Source organism: Suncus etruscus, chromosome 9, assembly GCF_024139225.1.
Source record: "Suncus etruscus isolate mSunEtr1 chromosome 9, mSunEtr1.pri.cur, whole genome shotgun sequence".
Classification (NCBI taxonomy): domain Eukaryota; kingdom Metazoa; phylum Chordata; class Mammalia; order Eulipotyphla; family Soricidae; genus Suncus; species Suncus etruscus.
The window spans coordinates 82,019,781-82,038,017 of record NC_064856.1 but is presented as its reverse complement, the minus strand read 5'-3'; the positions used below and the strand labels follow the sequence as shown (position 1 = coordinate 82,038,017).

General features: G+C 40.0%; 1 non-coding gene across 1 annotated transcript; it reads left to right on the top strand.

Annotated features, from left to right (window-relative positions):
* The first annotated feature begins 13,056 nt into the window (after positions 1–13,056).
* On the top strand, positions 13,057–13,165 carry LOC126019861 (U6 spliceosomal RNA). The gene has a single exon (XR_007499478.1). It is a non-coding gene; the product is annotated as a U6 spliceosomal RNA (small nuclear RNA).
* Positions 13,166–18,237: the final 5,072 nt, after the last annotated feature.

Genomic DNA, 18,237 nt, shown 5'->3' with positions numbered 1-18,237 from the left:
AATCTGTTGCTTGTTAACTCTCCATCTTGAGTCTTTCTCAGAGCTGAATTTGAAGATAACATCAGTAACTTGAGTTAGGAAATGTGCTAGGCTACTAAAATAGAGGGACATTTTATCCCCGCTTTTACATATATAATGAATTAAACAATGTTGAAATTTATTTTTCTCTTAAATTTTAAGAGAATATTGACTGAGTGGCATAAAACTATGAGGGACCATATTCCTCCTACTCTGATGTCTGCTCAAAATGACTCACTATAAAGTCCCTATTTTATTTGTCGAATGGTGGCTTCAACTCCTGCCATCATTCACTATTTCAACCAGAAGAAAGGAAATAAAGGAAGAAAGAATAAAGGATGTTTCTCTTTATTTTCACCCTCAGAAGTTTCATCTTTCCTTACACAGCAATATCAAGAAGAGTCATGTGACTGCACTAGCTGAAAGGTAGCTTGGGAAATGTAGTTTTTAGTTGAACAGCTATATCTTCAGCAAAATATTGAGAATCTTTCTGAAATAAAATTGATATAATTTTCAGTCATCAGACATAATTAACCATCTTTGCTATGATGCTTGAGATATTATAGCTAGAGAAAGGACTTGAGGATGAGTGGAGAAACAAGAAAAGATATGAATGTAAAGATAGCCACATAAAAGTTGGGAAAATTCAATGTAATGAGAAGATTTATGATTAGTGTGTGTTATCTTCAGAATTAAATACCTATAACACCTAATGCAGTCTAAATAATTTAGGAATTTTTTGGAGGAAACTTTAAAAATTTTTAATTTTGTTTGTTTTTGGCTACACAATGCTTAGAGATTCAATGCTTAGGGATCATTCCTGGTTATGCCCAAGAGACCACATGTGATGATGTGGATTGAACCCAGGTTAGACACATTCAAGGCAAGTATCTTTTCTCCAGCACCTCAGAGGGGTTTTTAACAACTGTTTGCCAGTACACAATTCATGGCATATGTTCAAACGGCATCACTTAGAACTGTAACGGTTAATCCTATAGTAATGATCATGAGATAGGAATGTGCTACTTTAACTTCAGTTTTATGGATTAATGGGAAACATGACTTTCATTGTTCACCTATCATCGGAAAGCAGTTATTTAGCTCTTTTGTTTTCCCTCCACAACCATCCCAACTCCTGCATCTTGCAACCTTAAGAAATGCCCTTACTGAGGCAGGAGAGAGCACAGCGGTAGGACATTTGCCTTGCTGACAGCCGATTTGAATATGGCCATTCGAATCCTGGCATTCTATATGGTTCCCCAAATCTGCCAGGAGCGATTTCTGAGCGCAAAGCCTGGGCACCATGAGCGCCGCCGGGTGCCCAAAACGAAACAAAATAACAAATAAAAAGAAATGCATAAAGTATTAAAAAATCTGAATAGGGACCGGAGAAATAGCACAGCGGTAGGACATTTGCCTTGCACGCAGCCGAACCAGGACAGGCGGTGGTTTGAATCCCGGCAACCCATATGGTTCCCCTCCACCCCCACACTCGCAGGAGCGATTTCTGAGTTCAGAGCTAGAAATGACCCCTGGGCACCATTGGGTGTGACCCAAAATCAAAACAGCAGCAGCAGCAACAACAACAACAACAACAACAACAACAAAAACCTGAATAAAAGCATAATCTGTTGTGCTACCTAAATAGAATGACCACACCTCCCAAGACATTCAATTCCTGCCTGGAAGGTGAATAGCACTTTATCTGCCCTACCCCACTATATGAGGACTTAGGTGAAGAGCTCTCAGATACCTTTCAAAGGAAGAAAGCAAAGTCTCAAGCTTGCTCAAAGTGGGCTTTGGGGAAAGAAGCAGTGTTATTGAATTGCTTAATATTTGGAGAGCTACGTCTTGAATATAGAAAACCTGTCTATTTTCTGTTTTTTGATTCTCCTGGATTTTGTCAAAGTTTGCAGAGCATATGGGTCTGTTGCAGGGCAAGCAGTTTGCAAGGCTCAGTTGGTCCCCAAAGGAAACAGAATTGAAGTGCATGAAAGGGCATTCGAGGGCAGGAACATGTGACGAAGTCTTCTGCGGATATTTGTAGTTTTACCTTATGTCCCCTGATATGCTCCTGGAGAAAGCCAGGTTTGAATCATCTCTGTGTCCCATGGGCCCCCTCATACAGTGCAGGCTCATGAGTGAAGTTGATCCTGTTGAGTGGAGTGGGGACCTTTTTTAATTGGGCCCTAAATCTAATTTTACATTTTTAGTTTTTTCCTTGACAATGGTGACTGACTGAGCTCCTGGAAAATATTAGCAGGTTAAATATTATGCTACAATTTTAGGTACTCACTTGCTTCTCAAGAGACATGTTCTCCATATATCTTAGGGAAGACTCACGGTCAACCTCCTTGTTAAGCAACACAAGGTCAAATATAGGTCTGCCACAGTCCATCCACTCTTTCTCTCATGAACGCTGGCCTGCTTGCTCCCATTCAGCATTTTTGTTTGTTTGTTTTGTTTTGTTTTTTGGGGCCATACCCTGTGACGCTCAGGAGTTACTTCTGGCTATGCGCTCAGAAATCGCTCCTGGCTTGGGGAACCCTATGGGACACCGAGAGGTGGAACCAATGTCTGTCCTCGGTCAGCCGCGTCCAAGGCAAATGCCCTACCACTTCGCTATCCCTCTCAGCCCCCACTCAGCAATCTTAATAGATTTCCTTACTTGTTCACATTAAATGAGGCTTCTCTTCCCCCTGGAGTTTCAGTCCTCCACTTTAAATACTAGAAAAGGGAGCAATTCATTCCTTTTGAGGATCAGAAAAAAAGACATTCCCTGAGCAACTGTCCATATCATGTCTCATTCCTCCAAGCTGGGTTTTTCTTTGGCCTTATTTCATTATTTCTACATAACCAAATGACACATTGCTTAACCTGATGGTCAGAAGGTTCTCATTGTAGTAACTGGTCTTCTCCAAAATAGTCTTCTCAAGTCAGGCCTTTCCTTATTAAGCCCAGGCTTATTTTTAATTATTTGTTTTTGAATTTTGAGGCAGCTGTATTCAGAGACTGCTCTTATTGTCTCTGCTCAGAGCTCACCCCTGGCAGTGCTCAGGTAACCATGCAATGGTAAATATAAAACTTGGATTGGTTGATTGCATTGAAAACATTATACTGCATTATATCTCTGATCCACGTTTTAATTTGCCATCCTTCTCACCCTCAACTACAATGCCCTGGGCCTGCTGATCTTGTCCTTGGCCTTGCAACCCACCTTAACAATTTTAGTGCTCAAGAATTGTGACCAATCACATTTTCCTTCCCATAATTTCAATGATCAGAATACTTTCAGAGAATTCTTAGCAAAAAATTCACTTTAGACTATGTGAGAAAAGCTTCCTTAAACAAGAGATATCTGGCATCTTCTCACAAACACAAAGTTTGGAGATAAATGAATTCATTTATAATGATGTCAATAAGAATCTATGTTATTTATCCATCCACTGTACCATTCATTTTTTATTTTAATTTCAGTGCTCAGGGGTTACTCCTGGCTCTACACTCAGAAATTGCTCCTGGCAGGCTCTGGGGACCATATGGGATGCCAGGATTCGAACCACCGTCCTTCTGCATGCAAGGCAAACGCTTTACCTCGATGCTATCTCTCTGGCCCAACACTGTACCATTCTTTTTTTTTTTCCTTTATTTAAACATCTTGATTACATATATGATTGTGATTAGGTTTCAGTCATGTAAAGAACACCCCCTTCACCAGTGCAACATCTCCACTACCAATGTCCCAAACTCCCTCCATCCCACCCCACCCCCACCTGTACTCCAGACAGGCTTTCCAGTTCCCTCATTATTCACATGATTATGGTAGTTCTCTGTGTAGTTATTTCTATAACTGCACTCACCATTCTTTGTGGTGAGCTTCATGAAGTGAGCTGGAAGTTCCAGACCTCCTCTCATTGTCTCTGAGGATTGTTGCAAAAATGACTTTTATTTTTCTTAAAACCCATAGATGAGTGAGACTATTCTGTGTCTCTCTCTCTTCCTCTGACTTATTTCACTCAGCATGATAGATTCCATGTACATCCATGTATAGGAAAATTTCATTACTTCATCTCTCCTGCATAATATTCCATAATATGTACCACAGTTTCTTTAGCCATTCGTCTGTTTAAAGGCATCTTGGTTGTTTCCAGAGCCTGGCTATTGTGAATAGTGCTGCAATAAATATAGGTGTGAGGAAGGGGGTTTTGTATTGTAATCTTGTGTTCTTAGTGTACCATTCATAAAACCTAATTTGACCCTTAAATGACAAGGTTTGAACTGTGTTGCTTCATTTCTATATGGAGCTTATTCAACAAACATTGTACAACACTGGAAATATACATCCTCTTTCTTAAGATTTTTTAATAACTTTTTATTTTTTTCTAATAAAATAAAATATCTTATTTTATTATAAGAATATAGGATATGGGCCCGGAGAGATAGCACAGCGGCGTTTGCCTTGCAAGCAGCTGATTCAAGACCAAAGGTGATTGGTTCAAATCCTGGTGCCCCATATGCCCCCCCCACCCGCCTGCCAGAAGCTATTTCTGAGCAGACAGCCAGGAGTAACCCCTGAGCACCACTGGGTGTGGCCAAAAAAAAAAAAAAGAATATAGGATATGGTCCAGAGAGATAGCATGGAAGGTAGGGCATTTGCCTTGCATGCAGAAGTATGGTGGTTCAAATCCCAGCATCCCATATGGTCCCCTGAGGCAGTCAGAAGTGATTTCTGAGTGTAGAGCCAGGAGTAACTCGTGAGTGCTGCTGGGTGTGACCCAAAAACCAAAAAAAAAAAAAAAAAAAAAAGAATATAGGATACAATGGATGAGGAGATAGTTTAATAAATCAAGCACTTTCTTTACATGTAAGAGACCTGAGTTTTATCTTTGCATGCACTGCATGGTCCCCAGCCACAGTCAGAAGCTACCTCTTGAGTGCTACCATGATCTAAAAGGAAAAATAAAACTATATTAAATACGCTTATGTTATCATTTTATCAATTGCTTACGTTATCAGTAAGCATTCTGATCATAACAACCTATTGGTACTTAACTTGTGGAGGCAATCATAACTTACACATGGGCGTTTTAGCTGAATCTGAAGTCAATGCCCCAACACATATGATAATGTATATGCATATATAGATACATGATTGTATGATATTGTCAATAATAGGAAGGGAAAAAGAAAGTCTTTTTTTCTATCTGCAAGTAAACTTTCCCAGTAGCCTCTTTGGCCTTTTACAGCTGGTTCATACCAGGATGGGTCCATTGACCCAGATGATAATGAGCCTACTCCTGGAGACTGTGAAGAGGGAATTGTCAAATGTCCTACTCCATGTATTGGTGAAGGAGAGCTTAGCTAGTGGAAAAGAAAGTATGAATTATTAGTGGATCTGCTCCATATATTCAACCCTCAAGATTTGCTCTATACTTTCTAGAATCAGATGGTAAATTTGACAAATAGATCTCTGGGCTGATATCATTGAAAGACCATTCTAATAGTTTTCCGTTTGGGCATAGGTGTTTTTTGGCCAGATCTAGTTGTACTCAGGATTTACTCCAGGATTTGTGCTCAGGAGTTACTCCTGAAAATGCTCAGGGGACTGTAAATGGAATGAGGATAGAACCAGGGTCTACTATAAGCAAGGCAATTAATTGCTTTAAACCCTGTGCCATCTTTCTGATTCACTAAGAAAGAGCTTTCTGAGTAAAATTAGAACTTTCTGCAAGTAGCATCCATAAATGACTGTCCAATACTTCAGTAAAGAATGCTGGTTTGGAATGGAGACATGATGAGGAAGGATCTTGGAGATTTTGCAACGACACCACTCAAATGAGCTTGCTTGTTTATGCATCTATGTCTTTATCTGTAAAATGGGAACAGAGATATCAATCACAAAGGTTGATGAAATGAGGCTGTCAGATGCAGGTCTATTGGGATTTCTTGCAACAATCTAAATCCTTTTCCTATCCAGAAGGAAGATGCCTCAGCCTCACTGAGGCAACTCTATCTCCAAGACGTAGAGATTAGAGGACAGGATAGCGTGGTGTAGCTTCGTGTCTTTTCAGGTCAATTCCACCAGAGTGCACCAAGTGTTTGCTGAGTGCAAGTTTTTCTTCTATGCAAGACACTACTTCTGCCTGGACACCTCCCAGCAGGAAGACAAGAATGTTAGCACACAGATGTATAGAACAAAGAAGATATCTGACACTTTGAAACTTGCATTCTTATACATGTAGGGAATGTGTTAAGAGCATTAAGTAATGTTTATCAAACCCAATATGAAGATTTCATTATTCAGTAACTTTGATTTATCCCCATAGCTCACTTAGGTTTGCTTCCCCCTTTTTACCTAGGAGGTAAAGCTATTAGAAAATTTCTGATGCAAGAATTGCTACCATTTTGCTACTTTGGGAGTTATTTGGGTTGGGGGTCCAGTATCTGTCAAAGAAAAAAAAGAAAGGAAGGAAGAAAAATTTTGATGCATTCTCTTTTCCAAGTACAAAGCTATTTGGAACAGCACAAATTAATAGGAAATCTCCACTAAAATCAGGCTGCATTTTCCAAAGCCACTTGAAAATTTATGATCAACATTTCAATTGCCCTGTGAGTCTCTGGGGTCTTCACACTATTTTAAGTCTGATCCTAGTCCATGAACACCCAATTATTAAATTAAAGATATGTGAGTTACTCTTGCAAATCACACACACACATACACATAGACTTTCAGAAAACTTGCTTTTACTAATTATAGAAATTAAAAATTGGTTCAATATCCTTGGTATACACTTTGGCATTATCAACTCAACAAACATAAACTAGAACCTAGCAATTTCATTGGAAGCATTTACTCTAGAAAAGCAGAAACACACGAGATACCACAAGAATCCTCATAGAAGCACTATTGGTAATGCTAAAAGTTATTCAAATTCTCATCAGCAAGAGACTGGATGTGTAAACTGTGACCAAGGCATACACTGACCAGCCAGGCAGTAATAAGGCAGAAAAAAACCCACAACTACATGAAGTAATTTGAGTTCATCATTAAAACATAATGTTAAAGTGGGGGCATAGTGGTAGGGTGTTCACCTTGCAAGTGGCTGATCTAGGACAAACCTTGGTTTGATCTCCCAGCATCCCATATGGTCCCCGAGCAAGGAGCAATTTTTCAGGAGTGACTCCTGAATGTCACAGGGTATGGTTAAAAGAAAAAGGGAAAAATGCTTTCTGTAGAGGCAGAACAAGGGATAGGAAGGAAACTGGGGACATTGGTGGAAGAAAGTAGACACAGAAGAATGGATTGGTATTGGAATATTCTACACGAAAACACAGTTATGAATAACTTTGTAACTTGGTGATTCATAGCGATTCAATTAAAAAAAAACCATCATGAACATAAAATACTTATGTCCCCAACTCTCTGGCTGGGACCTGGCTTTCTTCATGCCTGTGGCACAATTTGAGGTGGGTCAAAGTCATCTTGCCTGTTCCATATGTTCTAGTAGAGGGGTCTCAAACTCAATTTACCTAGGGGCCACAGGAGGCAAAGTCGGGGTGAGGCAGGGCCGCATAAGGGATTTCACAAAAAAAAGTCCTCAAACATCATTATTAACAGTTTTAATTATTTCTTCTGAACATGAATAGAACATGAAAAGTTCTTCTGAACATGGCATCTTTTGCCTATTCCTTGCTGCCAGAGACTTGACAGCGCTTCTTCTCACAAATCCGAACCACATTTGGCTTTAGAGAGGAAGCAGTTGAGACCCTCAGTATGGCTTGAAGATGATCATCATTAAGTCTAGACCTGTACTTTGACTTATTGAAGTTCAATGTGGAGAATAACTTTTCACACAAATATGTGCTCCCAAAAAGGCACATGGTTCGCTTGAACATTTGGGAAAGCTCAGGGAAGCTAGGGGGCAATTCTCTCAAAAATTGCCCATGCATGTCTGCTTTTCCACTAATCTCCCTGAACTTGGCTTTGAGATCAGACTTGCATTGCAGGTCAATGAGCTCCATTTGAAGCACAGGAGGGGCATCTTGCACATCAAAGGAAAAGGGGTCCACAAAATTGGAAAGTGGCTCTGTGCTTTTTGAAGTCTACAAATCTGTGATCAAATTACTTCTCTAGCTTAAAAATGGCAATAACATATTTCTCACCACTGAATGGTATGCCTGCATCCACAAGTTCCTTGCATGCTGGAAAACGGCAAAGGTTTGTCTGAGAGAGCTGGGATTTCCATAACACAAGTTTTGTGGAGAATGCTCTCACGTTATCATAGGCAGCACTGATAAGCTGCCCTGGGCCTTCTAACATCTTGTTTAGTACATTCAGCTTATGTGTGATGCCAACAAGAAAAGCTAAGTCCATGACCCATTTGTGATCACTCAACTCAGAAACAGCATTCCCATCCTTCTCCATGAAGGCTTTCACTTCTTCTCTCAACTCAAAAAATCTTTTCAGGACATTTCCCCTGCTGAGCCAACGTACCTCGGTGAAATAGAGCACATCTCCATATTCTGACTCCATTTCCTCTAAAAAAGCACGGAACCTCCTGTGCTTTAAGCCTCTGGATCTGATTTGGTTGATGCATTTCACAACAACAGACATCACATTGTCACACGGCAGGCATTTACTGCAAAGGGCCTGCTGATGGATTATGCAATGAAGAGCAATGGCCTTCTCTACACCCTCCTCTTCAAGTTTTTCTTGAACAAGTGCCACCAGTCCATTTTCCTCCCTGTCATCAATGGCGCTCCATCAGTTATTATTCCAACAAACCTCTTCCATGGCAAACCTGCATTCTCAATGGCATCACACAGATGCCGAAATATCTCATTAGCAGTGGTCTGGCCATGCATTGGAATTATTGTGAGCAGCTCCTCTGTCAATTCAAAATTACAATACCACGGACATAAATTGTGAGCTGTGCAGTGTCTGTTATATCTGTGCCCTCGTCAAGAACAACTGAGTATGCATCAAAACATTTGGCTTTCTCACACAGTTGATGATAAATGTCACTTGACATGTCAGAAATGCGCTCTGCCACAGTGTTGGCAGAAAGGCTGATTTTGCTAAACTGATCTTTCTTTTCCAGACAGATAATACTTGCAGCCTGTAACATGCATTTTTTTTTAACAAACTCTCCTTCTGTGAATGGTTTCCCTGCCTTAGCAATCATCTCACTGTTGCTTTCTTGAAGAAATCTTGTTGCCTCGTTAGACATGCTTTAAGACTGGCAACCCACTTGGCTCTCTCATTTCTTTGATATTTTACACATTCCTCAGCATGTTTAGTTGAATAATGGCGTTTCAAGTTGTATTCCTTGTGCACTGCAACTTTCTCTGAGCAAATAAGACATGTGGGGATGCCCCTGTGCTCAACAAAGAAATACTACATCTCCCACTTTTCCTGAAATTGTCTGTGCTCATCATCAATCTTTCTCTTCACTGCAGGCTTTGATGAAGTCATGATGAAGGTATGACAAAATCTAATTCTGTAATAAACTTCTCTCCCTTAGGGAAGGGACAGCGGAAATGACGTCTGCACTAGGCATTAGTAAGAAAAAAAATTGCAAAAAATCACATTAAACATTTGCATACCCCGAACGGAACTGCTCGGGGTATGTGAATGTTTAATGTGATTTTTTTCTTACTAATGCGATTTTTATTGCGATTATTTGGTAAGCAAATAATCGCGAATACTGCGATATTTGAAGGCCCTCCACAGGCCACAAAATGTTGTATGGAGGGCTGCAAACGGCCCACGGGCCGTGAGTTTGAGACCCTTGCTCTAGTAGCTAGCTTTCTAGCCTGTGGTAATATTCTTTTGAACAATATCTGCTTGTTTGTTTCTTGTCCTTTGCAAAGGGATTATTTAATTGGAGTCCAATTATATGAAGACTAGGCCAGAGTAATAAAATAGTAAGTAGGGCATTTGACTTGCATGCTAATCTTCGGCACCATATATAGTTCCTTGAGCAGCACCAGGAGTGACCCCTGAGCAGAGTCAGAATTGTCCTTTGTTGGTTCCACTTTGTAGTCTGATGAGGCCTGAAGGACAAGAGAACATGAGGACATTAAAGAGAGGAGGGGCTTTGTAGGGAAACCTCCCTCCTGCTTCACTCTTCCTCCTCTGTCTCCTCAGTACAACAGAACTGTTGACTGATACTGACAGTAAGTTGGTATCTGGTGAGGCTCTCCAAATCCTCGCTTCCCTCCTATAGCTAGGGTGTTATCGTGTTTTATTCATCACAGTGCTTCTCCTGAGCGCTACTGGTGTGGTCCTAAAGAAAACAAACATTGGGGCCCGGAGAGATAGCACAGCAGCGTTTGCCTTGCAAACAGCCGATCCAGGACCAAAGGTGGTTGGTTTGAATCCCGGTGTCCCATATGGTCCCCCGTGCCTGCAAGGAGCTATTTCTGAGCAGACAGCCAGGAGTAACCCCTGAGCACCTCCAGGTGTGGCCCCCCCCCAAAAAAAAAAAAGAAAAGAAAAGAAAACAAACATTGGTGGTGAGAATGTTGTACTGATGAAGGGGGGCGGTATTCTGTTTATGACTGAAATCCAACTATAATCATGCTTGTAATTATGGTTCTTAACTAAAGATTTTATATATTAAAAAATAATAAAGATTTGTTTTCAAAAAATTATTTGAGATTATTTTTTATCTGATTTCTAATAGTGGTGGTTCTTTAGCTCTATTTAAAAACTTGAAATTTCACATATCTCTAGACTTCCTAAAACAGAGAAATATCATTTTTTCAAAATTGATAAATTCTCATCTGGAGGAAAAGCCTTGAAGAGTTGAAATGAATTAACCTGTTTTTTTTTTTAGAACAGAGACTGTCTTACTCATTGTACCACAGTGTTTGTTGCATACTATAATTAATATAATACAATACAATATGATATGATATAATCAATTAACATAACGTAACATAATATAATATGCCACTCCACTTAAAGTACAGACATTGAATGAACACCTACGACATGCAAGCACCTCACAAGTCCTGAGGATCCAGTGATTACAATATCCTCGGTTCTAAGAAACATGTGGTCTAAATAGGAGAAACCAACCAAGAGGAAAATAAAATAGAAAAGCAACTGATAAAAGAGAAAGAAGTGAGATGGCAAAGTGAGAGACAGAGAGAAACAGACAAAAATAAAGACAGAGACAGATAAAGATATATATACAGAATCCAATTCATAAATGACCTTAATTTTTTCCTATAGAATTGCCCATAGGGCAGTATAAAGCCAGCTGTAGGCTTCAATGCACACCAATGTCTGGGCACTGATTAATAAATGCTTTTTTTATTTTTTTCAGATAGAAATTTCATCTGAAAATACAGGGATTGGGTAAAATGTTCTGTAGGATCCTTTCCAGCTTTGACATTCTGCGAGTCTCTAAAGTGTCTAGTTTCCACTCTGATTCTTGTCAAAGTCTCCCGATATTTGCCACCTCTCTCCAGCAGTTGACGTTGCTCTGGGAAGAATAATGGAACCAACAGAGCATGTGGTCTCTTGCATGTCCTCCTCTAGACAGATGCACGCACATTCTATTAGGGAGGACGAGAGTTTCCTTGTGACCAGCCTCACACGGAACTATCCATCAGACAATTAGCGATGGCTGAAAACCACTTATGGGGGCACTACTGCCCTTATCACTGTCACCAGCTGCAAATAAACATCGACTTTATGCCGAGTTTCCATATTTAACCACATTTAAGTAACTGCTGATACATTCATTACGTGGCATTTGCATTTCAGAGTTTTTAAAGAGACACAGGGACTCAGCTGCCTGCGTATCTGAGGGCCTTCCTGCCATTTGTTTTCAAAGAAAGGAAGCTTCAAAGTGAATTGCACAGAACACTAGACTCTCTTGTACTCCTAAAACAGTATCAACAAGAATCAGATTAGTACAGCGTCGTTTTATTTTTATTTCAAAAGGTTAGTGCCTCGTGTAAAAGCTGTAACCCTTCAATAATGGATGAGAGGCATCAATGATATATCAAAGTCCAAAAAGCTGGTCCTCTGAAGAGCAAAAACACAATCTTTCTGTGCAAGATTTGACAATATAAAGCTAGCACACCACATGTAAATTTATTACTCAGCAGTGAAACAGAATGTAAATATAAACTGAATATGAATAAATGTATAGGAAAGGTTTAGGGATATGGTTGTGAATTCTTGCTTCTATATTTGTAAAATATTATTTTGAAAAAAAAATATATCCCTTTGAAAAAAAATGCTTCCAGTTTGACTCTTTGGATTAAAATATGAGGTGTTGTTTGTGATGCTCTCATTGTAATACCATGTTCTTTCCAAGTCATGATTTTTTTTGTTTTCTTTTTTTTATTACCTTGAATAAAAAACAATTGTTCTCCCTCCCCTTTATCATAGCTTTGGGACAAAAAAAAAAGTGCTCAGTAAATGTGATTTGCATAAAATACTAACAATTGCTTGATGTTTGTTAGATGCCAAGCAATATGTTAAGTATTTTACATGAATTATTTTAACACAGATAGCCTTGATCTATGTACTAGTAATGTTCCCATTTTCAAGTAATGCAATTGAATTCTAAGAAGGTAAATTTCTGGACGAGGTACTAAGGCAGTGAATCTGGAAAATGGAAAATCTAGGTCAGACTCAGGTCTTATTTGAGCACAAGACCTTTATTTTTAGTCACAGCAAGATAATAAATTAGCTAGTAAACTTGCTCTTGGACCTTGTAAGTTCACTGACAGAGAACATTAATGAATTTAAAGGATTTAAATCACTATAAATAAAAGACACTAATCGGTTTTTCAAGAGTGTAGGAAACCATGCAGAGAAGTTCTGGATCCAGTTTGGTGAGAAATGAAGGTAGCAAGGGGTAGAGGAAGAGGTGGAAATCTTCTCAGAGCAATGTCTTCCTATTAAGTCTTGAAGATTAAGAAATACTGCAACAGAAAAAAATTAGAACTCAGACTTAAGCAGAGTGAAATTAAGGAATAGCAAAAGAGAAAGTCATATAGAAATAGGATTCCATGCTCACTTCGGCAGCACATATACTAAAATTGGAACGATACAGAGAAGATTTTAGCATGGCCCCTGCACAAGGATGACATGCAAATTTATGAAGTGTTCCATATAAGAACAAAAAGAAAGAAATAGGATTTCGTAAGAGGACAGAGGGAGCTAGGAGGTCAGGATAAGAGTGAGTAAGGTATAGAAAGTGGCAGGATGCATGGATGGTTATCAGTTGAATTCTGTGTGTTAGGTCAAAAAAGATAATAGATGTAGTAAGGGTTAAATGTTTTGGTGTTAGATTCTGTGTCAAAATAAAGTGTGTGTGTGTGTGTGTGTGTGTGTGTGTGTGTGTGTGTGTGTGTAGAGAAACTGAAACCAGACAAATCACAGTGGGAGCAACAATACCTCTCTGATATTTCAGGTCAGTTGCAGATTTACCTGATTTCTCTTTCTTGAATCCAAGTTTCTCTTTTCAGGAAAATTGTTTGCTTATTAATCTGCTGCAAATAGAAATCAGAAAAAGTGAAAATTCACTATCAGCCAGAGCCCTTTTGCAGATCTTTGGTGTAACTGCTGCCTTCTAATTTACCTCTGATAATGAACTAATTAATTTATACTTTATGCATTGTGAATTACATCTTTCTATGTAGTTTCTCTCAGAGCATTTCTCACTATCTAAATCTACATTGTTCACCTGCTCCTGTGCTTACCACATTATTGCCCATCATTTCTAAGCTAGCCATGGCATCATGGCTCCATTCCCATCACTGAATGGGACATGCTACATAGGAAGATTCACAAAATACATAATAGAAAAAGGAAAGACTTCAATCATTAACCATTACAAAAATTAAAGTTGACGACCAAGATAGCAACAGGCCACACAACACTCAGACTATTACACATGGGCAGATAATTTAAAGAAGTTCATTACTGGCTGGATAACTTGGGGGGACACTATAGGCTATTCTCAGAGACTGTCCCTGGCTCTGGACTTAGGGGTCATTTAATGAAGGTGCTGGAGATAGAGCTGAGGTTTGCTACAAGCAAGCACCTTCTCCACTACACTACCTCTCCAAATTCATTTACTAAGTACATTTATTGCTATATTGAAGGTAATTCTCCTAACAGTACTGCTCAAAGCATTGTTCAATATTGCTCCTCTTTCCTCCCCACTCAGAAAAAAAAACACTCACAAATTTTAAAAGACCTCTGCAAAGTTAGGGAAAACTTAAACAAACTAGTCTGGAGACTTGTAGTTTGGAGGGTGTCCCTGAAAGAAACTGCCTTGCCATGTTCTCTTGGCTTTGGTGGGTCAAAATAGAACCTTGGGAATTCCTTTGTAGTGATAAGAACCCCAGGATCCTGTTGGCCAGTATGGGCCAGTGGAGACTTTGCAGTGGATCCCCTTTGAACTCCCATTTACCTTCTTCTTTTCTACCATACTTCAAAAGCAACCCTTCCTTAATGGTTTTCTGCCATGTTCTACAGTTCAGTGTTTGCTTATTGTATGTTCCTCAACCGCTCATATTCATCATTCTCCCTCATACATATGCACAAGTTTCCTGAAAATTAGTAGAATTTCTACAAGCTGTTACTTGGTCTATCTCTGCTAAGCAGAGAACCAGACCCCTAATTATGTGCTTTAAAACAGTTTTCTGGCCTGTGCTGGTGAGCATTCTTTATAGCTTAAGTTGCTTTTATGCTAATAAAGCACTTCTTTTCTATTCAACTGTTCAGTTGTTCCTGTGCTGTTTCAATCACCCAAATTCTTATAAACACCCATTGACAATAAAAGTTGTCAGGTTGAGAAGACATGTCAGCCTTTGCTCTATACCAGGGGTCTTCAAAATTTTTAAAGTGGGGTCCAGATTACGGTCCCTTAGAGAGCTGGAGGGCCAGACTATATGAGCTACTAATTCCTACTCACACTGCACATATCTTATATAAATAAAATGAAAACCATTTATAAATAAACAGATCATGCACCAGTATTTTAATGGGAACTGTGGGCCTGCTTTTGGCTAATGAGATGGTCAATGTCCGGTTCCATATTTGTCACTGCCAACCGTAACAAGTGACGCAAGTGGGCATCAGTTAATCTTGATCTGGTTGGAGATTTCAGATGTTTCATTCTTGAAAAAGTCTGTTCACAGGCATAAGTGCTACCAAAGATGGTTACCATTTTGAGTGCATGGTTCCTGATATTTGGGTATGTCTCAGAGGGGAGAGATGCATAGAAATTCAAAAGGTTACTTGACTTAAATGCATCTTTCAGAGAGTCACAATTCTGCAGTTCAGCCAGTTCCATTTGGTAAATAGTAAGGACATTTTCAATCTCAACAGAAAATGGGTTATGAAAAAGCTGTATGTCCTGTTCATAGAGATGAAGCTCTTTTTTTTTTTTGGGCCACACCCGTTTGACGCTCAGGGGTTACTCCTGGCTATACGCTCAGAAATCGTTCCTGGCTTGGGGGGACCATATGGGACGCCGGGGGATGGAACCGCGGTCCGTCCTACACTAGCGCTTTCGAGGCAGACACCTTACCTCTAGCACCACCTTCCCGGCCCTGAGATGAAGCTCTTTGAATCTAAATTGAAACTCCTTTTGCAACAATTCTAGTGAAGCCAGACATGTTTTCTTTGGGAATGCAATCAATGGTTGTCCACTGACAGGTTTTGAGTTGTTGGGAGATGACTGAAGTTTTCCTCCTGTACTTGTTTGATGAGAAGGCCTAATTTTACTTCAAATGCTTTCACATGCGATGCCATATCACAGATGAGCTTCCCCTTGCCTTGAAGTTGCAGATTAAAACTGTTGAGTAGCTCTATTATATCTGTCAGAAAGGCAAGGTGCCATTTCCATTCTGCATCATTGAGCTCTGGTACTTCTTGGTTTTTTTGAAGGTAGAAAAGCTGTAATCTACGGAAGTAAGTCATAGAAATGTTTCAAAACTCTCCCTCTACTCAGCCAACGGACTTCTGTGTGGTACAGAACATCTTCATGGGCAACATTTACCTCAGATAGAAATTCCCGAAATTGTCTGTGGTTTAGTGCATGAGTTCTAATGTAATTAACACAAGATACCACAATTTTCATAACAGAGTCCCACTTCAGTGATTTACAACACAACGCTTGTTGGTGGATAAGGCAGTGTATGGCAATTGGATGAAGATGATTATGTTTGTCCATCTCTTGTGTAATGTGAGCAATTGCTCCTCTCTTAGACCCCATGCTAGGAGCACCATCAGTTGTTACACTGACTAGTTTAACCCAGTCCAGCTCCAAACCATTCACAGTTTGGCAAACTTTTTCAAATATACCCACTCCTGTGGTTGTACCTTTGATACTTTGCAGTGCAGCAAGCTCTTCTGTGACTTCAAAATACTCATTTGTCCCACACATATAAATGAGAAGTTGGGCAGAATCACAAACAACATTGCTTTCGTCGAGTGCCAAGGAAAAATAGCCAAGTTTCTTTGCAGAGTTTTGCAAATGGTGCAGCAAATTTTCTCCCATTTCTTCAATCCTTCGTGTCATTGTAACTCCTGAAAGGCTCACTGTACTAAATAAATCCACCTTCTCTGGACACATCTCTTTGGCAACAAAAATAAGGCATTCTTTAACAAATTCTCCCTCCACAAATGGTTTGCCATTGCACGCTATTAGCTTGGCAACTTGAAAACTTGCCCGCAGTGAGGAAGTATTTAACTGCTTCTGCTTCACAAAAGTATTTTGCTGAGTCGTCAGTGTATGTTTCAGTTGTAATATTTTATCTTTTCTCACTTCTTCAACCAAACAATCATATTTATCTTTATGTTGAGTTTGATAGTGGCATCGCAAATTGTATTCTTTGAACACAGCAACTATATTCTGGCATATCAGACACACAGCTTTTTCTTTGTACCGCATAAAAAAGTAATCATAAGTTCACTGTTCTTTGAATATCCTACACTCGCCGTCAATTTTTCTTTTTCTTGACATCATTGTTTCCTAGGGATTCCAAACTGATATTAGTGAAATACAAATATGTGTGTATATATGCATACAGTGTATGAACCCCCATTAGTCCCTGATGTGAACACTTACTCCTTGCAGGCTTTTCTAAGCAGACCAGCTCAGTCCCTGATAGTTCAGTTATATCTCCCTATATAATGCACAAATTGATATGTTCGGAATCAGCATGTGAACACTGAAAAGGAATTGCAAAATGCATATAAAATTTTCAATGTAACTCCTTTAAAATGCTTCAGCATCGAACCCCTAATTTTCCACATGGGCAATTCAGCACTGAACCCCTAACCTCCCAACCACCGCCCACCCCCTAACTTTGATTTCAGCACTGAATGCCTCACCACCCCCAAAGGGGAATTTTCATATGAGTAACCCTCAGCCCAATCAGGCAGAACTCCCCATCTGGCAAAAATTTATTTCTGTGGCACTTTTGACTGACCTTTGGCAGTGGAGGGAGTGGAGGAAAACCTCACTGACAGGCAGGCACAGCACACAGACACCACGTTGCCTGGGGGTGGAGCAGGCGCCTTTTTATATCATATAGTCACCCACATGTGGTACTCCTCGCCACCAGGCGTCCAGCGCCCTCCAGTGACGTCATCAGCAATGCGCGTGCCAAGCGCCAGGTGCAAGGGCGCATCAGTGGCCCTCTCTCCCACTCTCCCAGCACACAACATGCCCTGTGCGGAGGTGGTTGACGTCATCCCTGAGAAACCGTGACACTGAGTGTATATGCTGGCAGGTATCTTGGCAACCAAACAGCGCTCACTGCTGGCAGGCCGGATCAGACTCCTCTGCGGGCGGTAGTTTGAAGACCCCTACTCTATACAAAAACCAAAATTGCCAACTACAGAAGACTGACTTAGACAAACAAGGTCTGGGTAGAACCTATCGTGGGATTAATGAGAAAGGTCCTAGCTTAGACCTCGATCTAGGATTTGTACCAAGATCTCTAATTCCAGAGGTCTGACTTTGACAACTGAGACTGAGTAGAACTTCTGGAACTGCACTGAAAGACTCTCTCTGAGGCTTTGTCCAAGGATCTGAGCAAAACCCAAGACCTCTAATTGCAGAAGACTGATTACAGCAACAATGATGGAACAGAATTTCTAGAATGGTAAAGAAAATCTCTCTCTCAGCCTTCGTTCCATGACCTGCGCAAATACCAAGATCTCTAGCTACA